Genomic DNA, 10558 nt, shown 5'->3' with positions numbered 1-10558 from the left:
TGGGAGCAGCATGATGATTTGAACTCGACAGGGAACAACAGAAGAAACCAGGATTAAGAATACTAATAAGTAAGCTTGTATACACTGAAAACTGCTGAATGGCATCTTGGGAACCAGGTGAGTCTGAAAAGGGATTCCCATCCTGCTCCTCCAGCGGGGGAAAGCACAAAGCAGGAGAACTGAGAAAAAGAGACAAATTAACAGTTAGTGCAAGGGGAGCTGAACTAAACACAAAGGAGAAAAACTCTTATATTAGAAATAAAAAAAGTATTGAAACAGAAAACCAGAAATGAATGAAAACCTAACCAGCAAGAAATTAACTAAACAGAGCAACATCCAGTGGCAGAGATAGATCTTCATTGTAAATAACTGACTCCAAGCTAAACACATAGCTTCTGTTTTCAGCTTTAGACAATGCAAATTAGAATAAATTATCATTATTTACATTTGTTGTCTAAAATCTTTCAAGTTCAGTACAGGCCTTCACTGCTTCAATTTATTTAAAAATTATTTCAACATCTCAAGCAATATTCTTTTTACCACATCGTTTCCAACAATATCACAATCTATATTTTGTTCAAAGGAGCTGTCAGAAATCCAAACCATGGAAATTACATAAAATAGAAAATGAAATTATCAAATAAAATAAAAAAATAGTTAAGTGTTGTTCTTTCTTATGAGAGTAACATCTTCTTCCTCTGCCAGAAAACAGTTCCATCAGAACTTAGATTTCACAAATACATGAGTTGAAGGCCTTATTTGCACCGAAACTGACAAATCAAACAAGGAGATTGGAGAAGTAAAGAGTCACATGATTCTAGAGATCTAGAGCTTAGAGGCAACAATTAATTATTAATTAGGTCATTAATGAAATTTAAATCTGTTTAATCTCTTACTATACTATGTTTTTACATTTTGAAGAATGTACTATCTATACTTTCAAGGGAATTTTTCTTTTCTTCCTGAAAGTGGAAGACTACAGCTTCCACCTTCCTCGTTGTGAGGAAGGAGGAACATTGTGCTAATTGCTCTATTGCTTTGCTCAAATCACCTGCCATGTTAATTTATCTCAAATTATTTCCAGAGCTCTAACTGCCTTTCCTGACAAAACAATAATGCCATTCATCATGATGATGAGTATGCTCTCCAAGCTATGATGGAATTCATAGTGAATTAATCCAGCATAGAAACAAAAGAAACTCTGTGGGATCATTTATTCTTCATATATTTAATTTAATCAGCTGTTTTCAAAATGTTGAATTCTTTTGTATGGTAATATGATAGATGGATAAGATGCCATCATGGATACTTTACAATGTTCAGCAGATAAACACGTTTAAAAATATAAACATAAAGACGATAATGAATGAAGTGAATGGTCAGATTACAAGACAATTTGACCGTTTACTACCAGAAGCTGCTTCATGTGCTTCCTGGATTGTGATTTATGATTTTGCAGTCCTCCCTTGGGTTCTTCTCTATTGCATGTACTCCAGCAGCTAAAAGCATGGTGACACTGCAGGGGTCCGCTTCTTCTTTCATCAGCCTCCTGCCCCTGTGGATGTGATCACACTGGATTACAGAACCTCGAGTATTAAGGCTGCAAAAAGGATGATCTCTGTGACTGGCTTAGGGATAAGAAGTTTGGGCTAGAATCACACTCATGCCAATTATCACATGCGTTAACCATCTTAAAAATAAAAATTCAAGCATCATCAGCATGGATGCTCTGTTTGATGAGCCCCATAATGAGCTGATCAGATTAAGGGGGATGAAATCATCATTTAGGCTCCTGAGGTTCCAGCTCTGTTGATCAAAGCCCAAGCCCTTCCACTTTATTGCGTGTCCTGTTCAGTCCGTGGGAAAACCCTTTCAAATTTCTGTACACAGCTTACATTATTGTGAAAGTGTCAGAGGTTATTTAGGTTTTGGGTCTTTTTCAGAGTTTGTGTTTTCTTGTCAATTTCTTGTTTTAGTGTGCTCAGCCTTATTCTTTGTTTTTGTGTTTCTGTCAGCTTTCTTTTGCTTTACATTTTTTTTTCTCAGAGCTGTTTATTTACTCATGTTTAAATTTCACAATGAAAATGTATTCTTTGTTATTGTTGGAATTACCTTTTTCTTGGTTGCAAGTTAGTGATTCTTCTCCATTGTCACTCCCGTACATCTCTCTGTTTCTCACTCAGCTTGCCTCTCTAGTCTTTACTCTCGACTGCAGACTTTTCCCAATCAGCCTGATCTAATCAAGTCTTCAGCCTATAAGCCCCTCTTTTTCTGTTATTCAGCATTGGATTCTCCTGTTTGTTCCCATCATTGTTTCCTTATTCCTCTGAGATTACTTCTTGTGCTTGCTTTCCTATAAATCTATCCTATCAATATTAAAAAGATTCAAACTCAGTCTGCCTCCTACTCTGCCTGCATTGTGAGTCCACCTGCTACACTCGACAAGACAGAAAGTGTTTTCTAGTTTAACGCAGTAGATTTGCAAAGATAAATTATTCAAAAGCACTTGATTTTTTGTTGTTTTTGCTCAAACCATAAATCAAATGAGGACATTGAAAATCACCAAAATCCCAAATAATGAACCCAGCACCAAACTATCTTCCAAAGAGGTTTTACTATCAAGCTAAAACAGGGAATTTAGTTCTTCTTTTTCTGGTATTCAGATGTTAGGAAGTTTCATTTGTCTTTATCCTCTAAGCTTCCTCTGGCAGAGTGAACCTGACCACTCAGCCTGACCACTTAGGCTCACATTAATGCCCACTTTTGCTCACTCACCCCAATAGGCTCCATCCTTATGGCTTACAAATGATTCTTTGATTTAATGTTTGAATGCACTGACACAAATCAGAGTCTAAAGAGTAATCAGCTGACAGACATATAATTAAAAAAAAAATAAAGTCAAGATTCTTACTGCAAGTAAAGTACCAAGTTTTTAACTGAAAACTAGGAATCATATTTGTATGATGGTATCGGAAAGATACATAATTCCACTAGATGATAAAAAAAAAAAAAAAAAAAAAAAAACTGGACCAATATTGAAAAGGGAGAATGTAACAAGAGTTATTTACGAAATAAATTGCTCCATAAATGTTAGAACTCACTGGAGTTTTCTCTTCCAGCTCTAAGTTAAGCATATTTATGCAGTGCCTTGGAAAAGTGCTTAGAGTAGCACAAGATGTTGGAATGCATATCCTCTGTCCTTTCACTCCATAAACACCAGGGACTTATTTAAAATCTGCTGATAGGGCATTTATATAAACAAATCTATTAGATATTTATTGTTAGATTGTTGGTTTAATGCATTGTTTTCATCTCTCTCAGTCATTTAACAAGTAGTTTTAATTACCCTCTTCCAAATCTTATTATATCAATACCACAAACTTAACTTAAATATGTCTTATGTGGATTTTTTTTTCTTTGATAGATCAACATAAAGGTATTCATAATTTACAAGTACAAGGGAAATGGTAGATCTAAGTATAAATTCAGCTCTTGCATAAAGCTCTTAGAGATTTGTTAGAGAACATACGTCTCCTTGGTTTGCTGCAAGCCATTCAGGGACATGGCAACTTGCAGTAGAATATAACTTTTCTCTCTATTGAATTGAGGTCTGGGCTTTGACTTGGTTTTTCGAGAACATCCACTTTATCTTCAAACCATTTCTTTGGAGTTTTAGCTTTATCCTTTGTGTCATTGGAAAATGATGTAGCTGGAAAATGAGCATTCTCTGAAGCTGTAGCTCTCTTGCTGATGGAAAAATTGGTCTCCACCACCATGCTTCACCGTTGGGGAAGTGTGTTTGTGGTGATGTGCAGTGTTTAGTGTCCACTAAACATTGCATCTTCTCTGATGGCCAAAAGGATCAATTTTAGTTTCATCACACCAAATAACTTTTTTCCTATTTATTATGGAGACTTGCACATGCCCTTTGGAAAACTCTAGTCAAGTTTCCTTCAATAGTGACTTCCTCTTTGCCACTCTTCCTTGCAGCTTTGACTGATGAAGAACCTGGGGAGCAGTGGTATGTGCAATGGATAGTTTAGATCATGTTGTGGAATACACGTAATTTAGTTAATAATTTGTGACTTAGCTATTTATTTTTTAGCTTAATCTAATTTGCAAAGAAGACTGGGTCACAATGTTAGTGTCTAAATATATAAACTTGCAAGAAACATTCTTTAAAAAGACAGGATTAATCACAACTGTGTCAATTTTAGGATGGTATGATGGTAGAAGTTTAAATTACACTATTGCAATTCATATCAATATCTAGAGTTAGCATGTTAAATTATTTTATTTTTTTATTTCAACACATGCAGCTCTCACCAACAAGCTGTTAACACAGTAAGACAACATGAACAATAAAGTTAGCTCATTGTCTGATTAGGGAAGACTTCAAAAACAGAACTCCTGTTTGCATATTTTGCTATCTTAATTTATTTAGGAAAGGTTCCATCCATTCGATCCATTTATTCTCCACATGGGTTATGTTTAACCACATATTTATATGTGAGATTTTTTTCCAAACATAATAATATCTAGTTACTGCTGCTCATATGTTTTATTCCCAAGCAACGATTCGAGTAAATAAAGGAACGCAAATCCTGCTGCAACTGCTGTAGTTATTCATGCAAAAAAAAAAAAAAATTCTTGATCTGATTTTATGAACAGAATGTTACTAATCCCTGCCTTTTTCAGATTGCCTAGGCTCAGCGACATCATGTGGAGGGAAAAGGTATGGCATGAGAGAAAGGGAAAATAACATCCATTCTCAGTGCACAGAAGAATTTCAGTTTTGACAAAAGGCACCTTTAGGTTCATAAATGTAATTTGGTGAAATAAAATATTTTGGATACCATTGAAGTTCTGTAAGAAGAAAAAAAACAGTATTTCTCTGTTGTTAATGGTTCAGTACAACTGTGCTGCAGAAAGAAGTTGCTTGGTCCTGTCCTGCAAGACTGATGTGTGAAATAAAAATGATGACAGAAAAAAAGCATGCAGACCAATTTATCTATTTTCTATTACTCTGATAAGCTAAAGTTGAATCTTACATTTGTCTCTTTACTTGAACTTGAACAAGTGAAGCTTTTTTTAAGCCTTGGAAGAAAATGCAATGAAATGTTAAAAGTTGACATTTGCAGGTTGCAACTTTGCACATTTTTCAGTAACACCTCCAAAGGCAAGCTTTTATTTTATTTTATCTAATTATATTGTCACATCAAAATGGTTTGCTGCATGGGAGCATGCATATCCATTTAAAGCAAGATAATTCACTGCATTAGTTCAACTTGAAATGGTAAATGGAGGCCAAAAGTTTATGTTTTATTTAAAAAAGTAATTCTGTCAACTCTCAAACTCCCTGACATTTATGTGCTAGAGAAGTGTCCACACCAGTAGATATGTTTATAAAACATTGCTTATATATATATATATATATATATATATATATATATATATATATATATATATATATATATATAACACCTACATTAAATTACATGTAGGTGTTATCTATTTAGGAAGCATATGATTTTTGGAGATGCCTGAATGCAGTATATTTTATTTAGGAGTGTGAGAGTTCTTTCAACAAGATATTAACCAATTCCACAAGATCTTTAATTTTCTTTCTGGTGCATTTTATGGATTGGAATTGTTCAGCAAATTCCAATATATTCATTTGGATGGAGATAAATGGACTGAACTTATATAGCGCTTTTCCAGTCATTTTGACCACTCAAAGCGCTTTACACTAGAGTCATATTCACCCACACATTTATACACCAATACGCAGACCGGTAGGCAATTGGTGGTTAAGTGCCTTGCCCAGAGGCACATCGACATATGGCAGGAGAAAGCTGGAATCGAACCTACAACCTTCCGATTGCAAGGCGACAACTCTGCCACACCAACTCTGCCACACAGCCACAGTCGCCCCTATGGTCTTTGGAGGCCATGTCAACACCTTTGACCTTGTGTTTTTCTCTTCAGGCCATTTGTCTTTGCATTGTGGTAGAGCACAATATCCTTTTGAAAGTGGCTATGCTAAGACCATCTCCGAACCTACTGATCTGTGGCCATGCAGCATCATATGATATAAACTGTAAAACAACTTTTGTTCTCAGTCATTTTTTCACAATAAACATTGACTTGCTCTGCTATCTGAGCTGCAGTGGTTCAGACTGAATTGGATCCTCACTGGTCAGCCTTTGCTGTCCATGTGCATTAGTGAACCATTATCCAGTTGTTGGTTCGCCATCTGTTTCTTTTTACACATTTTGGTAGATACAAAATACAAAATACTGCCACAAGAGCTGCAGTTTGCCTTGTCTGGTCATCTGCCAATTTACCTATAGGTAACTTTTTAGCAAGATACAAGAGCTTGTTTTAAGTCTATATTTCCTTAGTAATGGTGAACAAAGTATAAGTTCCATTGGCAGATTATTTCACTTAAACAAGACATTTGTATAATATTATAAGTGAAATTATTTGCCAATGGAACTAGTACTTTAGAAGGCACTATATTCTGCAAGAAACCTGTGACAGGGTGTGTTCTGAGTGGGAGACAAAGTCTTGTAGGTGAAAAGATTTTCTGGTATTTCTCAGCCCTCAGGGGCTCATGTTGGAAGTTTCTAATACAAGTTTAAAGACATCTTCTATTTTAACAGCACTCTGCTTTATTATGCAGAGAAGCTCTGTCAGGCCATCATTATACCCACCACACACTAGAGATTTAGTCTTTGTTCAGTACCACACAGATTTTATCTTTGTGAAGAGCAAAGGATGTTATAACCATTAAAGTGGATACAAAGTGTGAAAATGCATGCAATGTGATACTCTACAATCAAAGTTGCCAGAACTTTAAGGAAGGTGGCTCTAATCACTGCAATAGAAGAATACATGTTCTTTTGTGTTTGTTCTGGTGTCATTTTACATTTTAAAGAGGTGAAATAAAGCTTGTTCTTTGCTTGGCACTTACAGTACTACAGATGTGAATGAGGGTGAGAAGTAATAATGAATAAGGAAGGAGATTAAAGCTTAAAAAGGTTTTTGTATTTCTTCTCCTTGTCACTCATGTAAATATTCAGGCTGTTTCCTGCTCACTCAGAGTGGAGTCCTTTAAGAGCTGGGTATGTGGCATCATGTAGAAGAATACATTTCACTAATGATTTTAGATTTTGATAGATAAAATTTGAGGATCTGTAACAAAAATATAAATAAACAAATAAATTAATAAACAAATAAGCAAATATACATCCAAAAAAATCTATGGAGCCATTAAGTATCTTTTAGGGGAAAACATGCTATGGTACAATATTTTAGTGGACACACCATACATGGTGAGGAAAGAGCTCTACATGCAAAATGTGTGGTTTGAAAAATATCACTGTTGAACTCAAGAAACTTACATGGAGCATGATTGTGACTGCATCATGGTGTGGGGGTGCTTCCCTTCAGCAGGAAAAGGAAGCTCGACAGAGATGATGGGAAATTGGATACAATCAAATAAAGGAAGAAGTCAGAAAACTTCTTGGGTCCTTTGACCAAAGGAGCATTGGATCAAAGGTTCATCATTTGGTAGGGGAAAGACCCCTGACATACAGCCAGTGTTTAAATGGATTCATTCAGATCAAAGTGTGTTAGAGTAACCCAAAATTAGGCATAAATCAACACAACAATCTATGGGAGCACTTGAAAACTGAGTCCCACAGACAGTCTGATTTAAGGTGAACTATTTTGCAGAAAGAAATAAAAAATACTCTTAGGGACAAAACCAGAAAACCCAACAGCTGCATTTGCAGCAAAATGTAGTTCTTGAAAGCATTGACTCAGAAAGGTTGAACACATTTTCAGATTGTTTCATTTATTTTAAAAGCCAATTATGCTTGTCCTTATGTGTCTCAGTTATTTGTTACTTTATGTTAACATGTCATTAAAAAAACAAACCAAATAAATCCAAGGAACACTTTTGGCTGTACCTTCACAAAATGTGAAAATTATGGTGACAACATTATTATTATAATATTGCACCTTCATAGGTGGATTCTGCACTCGTTTTATCATCTACAGACTCAATTTGCAGGTCACGACGTGCAAATTTGCTTGTGACTGGAGAAGTTTGTTTTTAGTTTGTTTTAAAGAAGCTGAACAGATATTCAACAAATAATCAAACTACTCTGCAGGAAAATCACAGCAAACCCTGCCAGGCAGGTTTGTCTTCATGTTCAAGCCCTAACGCTTTTGTCTTTGGCTTTTTTGGTCTTCTACTGGAATGTACATTGCATTGGCAAACCTTACTGGATGCATAAACCCTAGGATCATCAAAACAACCTTTTGCATCCCTCTGGGTCTTTGTCTTGCTTTTTCAAATAATATTATTTTGCAGAAATGTATACTGATGACAAGACAGCAAATTGATAAGATTTCTTTCTAGAAATTCTTTGTAGGAAATATTTGAATTGGCACAGGAGGTAAATGCTTTACAAACACATAGCACAGCTTGGGACTGTAGTGGTTGGCATTTAGCTCGTTGCCATTTTTACTCTGAGAATGATGGATATGGAATATGAATGCTCAGTGACACGATGACCCAGCAAAATGCTGCACCCTTCTCTCAGCTTGTTCCCTGTGCTCAAAACACACACATACACAAAAAAGAAAAAAAAAAAAAAAACAGCATCTTCAAAATACGAGGTTATTGGGCTCATTTATAAAATGTACCATTTGTGTCAAAGCACAAACAAAACATACAAACTGACAATGAAAAAGATAATTTCCTTATTAACACTTTAAAAGTATATGATCATAACATATCACTTTAAACGTTTTCATCAATTCTACTTGCAAAACAAGAGAGCAGGAAATTATGTTTAGAATATTGGTACAGATTTTTATTCATCAGTTCAAAAAGTAAATGGCCCTTTACTCAGACAGCACTTCATCATGTCCAGAGAACTCCAAAGCGCTTCACCAACCTTCAGTTAGTCACACATTGATAGTGCCTTGGAAATTGGAACTGAATACTTGACGTATAATATGTTAAACATGCAAAAAAAATAAAAATAAAATAAAATAAAATAAATTAATGGAAATGGTAAATTTCCCATTATAAAATAAAAATAAATCACCAAGACCATAGGAAGTACATTACGTGTTCCCAGAATGCTTTTTATTCTTTTACACAAAGTATCTGGTTAACGATGATGTCTTACAAGGTGTGAACAGCAGGAGAAAAAACAAAAATATGTATGAAGACTTACCCTCTTTGGCAACATGTTGAAGCCAAGAAATAACGCACAAAGTTACTTTTGACATCATAGCGATGGATGACCACTGCGTCTATTTATTTTTAAGGAAACCTAGCTCTGAGACTTGTCCCTGAGTACAATGACTAGTGTTTGGGTATTATCTATTTAACACCTGGTAAAAATGGCTGCCTTTACCAGCTGATGGGCGAAAACTGGAGCAACACATTTGAATGTTCTGATATATGCAGAAACTCCCTCTGTTTCTTTCATTGAAATGAATTCAAAAGCCCTGAAAAAAAGAAAAAGTGCTCATCAACCACAGCGATGTCACCATATAAATTAAGGCCCTTCATAATAATTAAATTAAGGCGTGTGCACGACATCCAAACAAAGCAAAGCATTGTGCCTTTCATTGAATATAATTTGCTGGAATTGTTCTAGTGTAAGGTGATTAATAATAGTTTTTTAATATGTGTATGCGTGCGTGTGTTTTAATGTGGTTAGAACTATTGGATTCTTTAGAATTTATTTAGTACAACAAAATATTATGTCTCTGCTCTAAAGTTATTTGGATGAGAAATATGCCACTGGTCCAGTGTCATGTCATGACATTTATGTTATCTGTCAGTGACTTTTTTTCCTTTTGCTGGAAATTAACTAACCACATTCAAGAAACTATGTAAATGTGTCAGTAAATTGCCTTTGAAACTGATATATAACAACAAACTATGCAGATATCACTGAGCATTTACCAGTGCAAACTTACAAAAATAAAAAGATTTAAAAATGAGCCCTGCCATTCTATGTCAATAGTAATTAAATATTTCTAGAATGAACACCAGACACCATGTAAGGTAATACTGCAGCTTGCTCAGTATGTAATGAGATTCACTTTGAAAAATGAATCCCTTCACAATTTACAACTTACACCGCCCAGCCCCCAGCATTCAAACTTCTGCTACGTCTGATCTGGTTCGCATTCAAGAAATCCCAGAGAGCCATCTGCTTGGTTTCATCATCTTCTCATCTCTTTGGTGTCTTACCCTATCCCAGACTGGGGAGAAAAGCTTTATCATTGTATCATAAAAAATGTCTGCACTGAGTAAAGAAGTGCTGATTTTGAATTGATGGTGACAACTCTATTAGCAATTTATGACTTCTGTTGGATCAAGCGAAACATAAAAAGATGTCAATTTATTGAAAACACTTGTAACTTTTTTTCAGCAAGGTTCAAATTATTTTAAGATGTCACATCTTCACAGTTTGAAAGCTGAGTTGCATTATCTCCAAAGTGGGTCATCACATGTCCCCAA

Source organism: Poeciliopsis prolifica, unplaced genomic scaffold, assembly GCF_027474105.1.
Source record: "Poeciliopsis prolifica strain line A6 unplaced genomic scaffold, Auburn_PproV2 SCAFFOLD004, whole genome shotgun sequence".
Taxonomy (NCBI): domain Eukaryota; kingdom Metazoa; phylum Chordata; class Actinopteri; order Cyprinodontiformes; family Poeciliidae; genus Poeciliopsis; species Poeciliopsis prolifica.
The sequence above is the reverse complement of the archived record's forward strand: the minus strand, read 5'-3'. Positions refer to the sequence as shown.